This window comes from Dipteris shenzhenensis, chromosome 26, assembly GCF_047967505.1.
Source record: "Dipteris shenzhenensis isolate YYH24624 ecotype China chromosome 26, Dip_SZ_1.0, whole genome shotgun sequence".
Classification (NCBI taxonomy): domain Eukaryota; kingdom Viridiplantae; phylum Streptophyta; class Polypodiopsida; order Gleicheniales; family Dipteridaceae; genus Dipteris; species Dipteris shenzhenensis.
Window position 1 is genome coordinate 43,103,259 of NC_141621.1, and position 4,979 is coordinate 43,108,237.

A 4,979-nucleotide genomic window follows, 5' to 3' on the forward strand; every position below is an offset into this window, starting at 1 on the left:
CACAAAAACAACTCACAAAAGAGATCTTAGGCACTCAACAAAGAGACCCTTGCACTCCCACATACAAAAACAAATCCATTTTGATTCAGACCTTCCAGATTGCTTTGGCAACCTTAGAGGGTCTTTGATCTCTTTTGCTCGGCTACAGAACCAAGCATGAGATACACACAAATGGCTTGCATCCAGCTTAAATAGAAGAATAGAATAATGTATTCGGACTAATACATGTTTATTCATACTAATAAAAGTATTCGTACAAATAATTTTATTCGAACAAATACTTTTGGATGATGTGTCGATTTATGAAAAAAACATGATGTGTCATCGTTTTTTTGCCCGATTGATTCTCCCTATCAAATCATTTGTCCGATTTTTTGAATCACGAATTCGAATTTTTCTACTTAGATGTCATCCCATATTTGTAGTACCCTTCAGGTACTATAAAATATGCAAGCAACCTTGCTAATGATTCTCTCGAGGCTTTGATGAGAATTGGCATAGTGATCCAATTGTGAATACAATGTTAGGATGAGTGATGGGGAGGTAGAGTAAGCTTTCAACCAGTTGTCAATACTCTGCCCTAACCACCAACTCAGACGTGTGCCTTTGCTAAGTTTGTCCTCAACTTCCATAGGCATCATAGCCTCTTTGCATTCCTCCATCTAGAACTACTTTAGAATTTCATGGTAGTATTTCTAAGAGATGATCCTATTGTATTTCAATCCCCAAAAAAAATTCAAAAGGCCAAGGTCACTGATGCCAACCTCTTCATGCAAAAGAGTGTTTACCTTATCTTTTTATTGAGATCCCTAGTAAGATGAGACATTCGTATAGAGACTCATTATCATTCTCTTGTCCCCCTCCAAATGGAGCTACAGGTTTGCATTTGACAAACTTTGAGAAAGACCAATATGTGAGCAGTAGTCATTGGTCTTGATACCGTGCTCGAGTGTGCTAAAATATAGAACAAGGTTAGTCATGTCAAACTCTTCATGAAAAAAAGTGTTTACCTTATCTTTTTGTTGATATCCCCAGTAAAATGAGATCATCCATATAGAGAATCAGTATCATTCTCTTGTCCCATTCCAAAAAGAGGTATAGATTTGCATCTGACAAACTTTGAGAAAGACCAATCTATACCTAGTCATTGATGTGTTGATACCATGCTCGAGGGGCCTATTTTAGCCCATGGAGCACCAAGGTCCTTTGAAAGCCCTGTGGTGGCTGGACTTCCTTCTCCAAGTCTCCATTGAGAAAAGCACACTTCACATCCAATTGATAGATAAGCCACTTGTAATGGGAAACCATTGCAATTGCTATCCGAAGAGTCTCCATGTGAGATGTTGGAGTGAAGACTCATCATAATCAAGACTTTCTACCTATGAATATCCTTTGGCCACCAATCTTGCCTTGTACTTTTTGTGAGTGCCTTCTGACTTGTACTTAGTTTTGTAGACTACCAATAGCCTTTGCTTGACTGGTCTAGTCACTAGATCCTATCTAAGTTGTGGGAAGCAATGGAGACTAAGATGGCTACCTTTAAGAAGAACCACACGTGGGCCCTTCACTTCATCGAATGTCTTTGGCTCATGAATTGTCTTGATTTCAGCCTTTAGTGTTGACTCCTAGATCCTTCAAGGTCTTCATATACCACTGTGGAAATATTTTCTCCTTTGTAGAGTTTTTTTCTTTAGTGGTTATGGCTCTATTCCCTTTGAATGTGATTTTAAACTTGCTGAACCAACTCTCGCTTTCTTTGCTTTAAGCATGGGCATTGTCGATGATAATATAGGTGCTAAAGCTATTCATTGTCTAGATAGGGCTAGCTCTCTTGAAAGACTATGTCCCAAATAACCAGCACCTCGTGTGCCTCCTTGGAATAAGGCTTAGACTTGTCATTGTATGCAATGAACATGCACTTCCTACTTCTTGAATCTAGTTTGTTTTCTGTGTCTTTATGGACATGCACCCAGGCAGCACCCAGGCAGTAGAACCAAAAACTCTCAAATGTTTTATGTTGGGCTTCTTACATGAGTAAGCCTGCATTGTCGTCTTTCCCACGATCGATTTAGTCATTTTGCTACTCAGGATGTCAATGGTTCGCTAACCGAAGAGGCGCTTTCTCCTCCTGTTCCCCCCCCAGCTGGGGCTTCCTCTACATCCACGGCGTGCTCTGTATGCGGGGCTTCCTCGATTCCGGGTTCATCTATGCCTACGGCGGGGGCACCCGCTAAGGGATAAAGTAACTGCGCGGCTGCGGAGAGCAATGTTAACAAACGCCCGTGGTAGTATGCTAGCAGGCTCGCATACTCGGCTATCCGTCCTGAGTAATAAGACCGGAGGAAGGAAGGGCTTGAGCTTCCAACCTCCTCAAGTAGGGCCTGTGCAAGCTCTTCCGGCTTTGCCGCCCCGGGGCAGTCGGAAAGCACATCATTCACTGTATCCACACCCCCTGCTGCACATTCAGAGAAGCTACAGATTAGGGGGAAAAGTACGCCAGGGGCAAACGTTGGGGCCATACCCCGATTTATTCCAGAAGGTGCTGGATCTCCCGCGTTTCCTCCGGCCCCAAGGGGTACCCCTCGGTTATAGCTTCGGCGATATGATTCCACATGTTCGCTCCCAGGCTTACTGCAAACTCGTAGAAGTCCCCTCCCGCCGGAAAAGCATGCTCAAACCCATCTCCACAATTGCTTGATTGTGGCATTTTGCTGGGATGTATGTGTTACTGTCAACACTGGATGTATGTTGATGCAATATTCATTATATAGGAAATAGCACTATGAGGTTTAAATCATGGTGTGCTATTTCCCATGGTGCATTTTGCACATACGCTATTTTCCCTTTTCCCCTCCATGACATAAGACCATAACCAACTATGGCCAGTGTTCCGAGAGAACTTTTACATTTGTAAAATAGAGAAACCTACAACTTTCCACCTCACAAGGTTTTCCCTAAAACTGTGGAAGTTTTAAGGCCAAAATATAATTGACAGATGAAAAGTTTTATGGATACTCGAAATTGTAAAAATAATATATTTCATTTTTTTTCTTGAAAAAGAAAGCTTCTATTAATGCTTGAAAAACACCGTACAACTCAGCTGCCAAAAGAAGCTAAGGAAGGTAAGTATGAGGCTATCAGAAAATAATTGGGAGACTATATTTTGAATTGTGACCAACTAACCCGTTGCAACTAGGGTAAGCCACCAAGGGTATGGCAGCTCTTGTTTGAATCGAGCACCCACCGGTTATGGAGTTTTAGTGTGGTGAGTTAAGGCTTGAGGCAAGTCCCACAAGTTTGGGCCTGTTAGGGTCCTCATATCTTCTCCACTCTCTGGTTGGTTATGAAGTAGGGAGTCGAATACATAAGGTCGGCCTCACACAAAAACCCCTCTCCATGGAGAAATACGTCCATTTGATGTAATTACCATCAGTTAGTTGTAGCCAAGGCAACCACCATCTGGATTGTAGGCATCTTGGCTATAGGGCTGAAAGTCTCCTGGGCATAGCCTTTTGCAACCAATCTAGCCTTATACCTAGTGATGCTTGGATCTGCATTTTGTTTTGTTTTGAGATCTAGCTTTGCTGTGTGAGGCACTTACACCCACCAGACTTCTCATGGAAAACTCTTTCCCCCCGCCTTATTTATTTGGCGCCATCCATACTGTAATGTTGGAGGTGCATTATGCTTAGTTTTGAAAGCCAATAACAAGGGTTAATGTGGTGGCTGATTAGGGTTTTCTCGTTAGAGTTTAAAACATGTAAGACTTGTACACTTTTTCTATCAGTTGGCTATGGCAATGCGGTCTCTCTTCTTCAGTTTGGACCCCTGTTTCATCCATTCTTCTGTTCGTTTCTTGCCTTGGATCTGTTCTTCAATCGCTTGCGTTTGTTGGATCGGCTGTTTCCGAGAACAAGAATCCGTTTTCTAGCACGACAATCGTCTTCTACGGCTCGTTTGCAAAGATGAGAACCCTTTTCTATGTCTGGACTTCTGATTGTCCCTGCTGAAAATTAGAGTATCTGAGCAAACGCCTCCGGTCGTTTCTACATTTCCCTCTGCTGCTTTTGCGCGCATCTTTAACCAGCTTCTGAGTCTGTGCTCTGAAGTTAAAATAGATGCAAGAACGAATTGGTGGAGCTTACTACCCGTGGTTTTTTTTGTATCTAATGGGTTAAACGGTCCGCACATATCTGGTGCATATGTTTTTCTGCTTTTACATGTTTAAGCGCTTTCAATGGCTGCATTGAGCCTTTATGATGAAGATCTGAGACGGGCGGTCTGAATTGATGCCATGTCGATCGTCTCTTTCCCGAATAGTGGATAGCTGAAAGGCTTTGCGAAACCTGACTCCCTTATCGTATGTTTGAGACTCATTGTCGCAATGGCAAATGATGTAAATCAAATCTTATTCTACACTCTGAACAGATGATGTCAATCATACCTCTGACAAGCTGATGCCATTATACCGTTCTCCTCTATATAGGATTAATTGTCAGGCCTATTAAGCAAAGACATTAAACCATTGAAAAAATCGTGTTACTGACGCAACCACTTCTTTTTTCGTCTGTTTGACACACAGCCCACAACAGTTTCACATGCTGATTCTCGTGGTCTGCGAGAATGAGCTTACGGAAGTCTTCCACAGAGCTTGTTTCTGTGTTAATCTCCGTGTTTTTCTTAGACATAATCTCAATATCTGTGAGGAAAGTAGAACATCCTTCTGTATGATTTTCTTCACGCGGCTCATAATGGCTCGTGTGTCATTCGTGTGGTAACTTGTGTTCGGGCTGATGCTCTTTCAAAAGAGCGAAGTTGTCGTTGCTTTTAGGTCAGCTAGGTCAATTTTTGAATTCATTAAGTGCCGGAACATTCCGGTACATAGCATGGTGTCATTTCCCCTGGAAGACAGGATGTTGGACAAGTGTCAAAGGAAAAGAAGACGGTGAAGCCCAGAGTAATGAGTAAGCCCAAGAGAC

The 4,979-nt window shown here is 42.5% G+C and overlaps 1 non-coding gene across 1 annotated transcript; it reads left to right on the forward strand.

Moving 5' to 3' along the window:
* Window positions 1-4,383: 4,383 nt before the first annotated feature.
* LOC147885120 (small nucleolar RNA R16) lies at window positions 4,384-4,465 on the forward strand. The gene has a single exon (XR_015543605.1). It is a non-coding gene; the product is annotated as a small nucleolar RNA R16 (small nucleolar RNA).
* The last annotated feature ends 514 nt before the right edge of the window (window positions 4,466-4,979 follow it).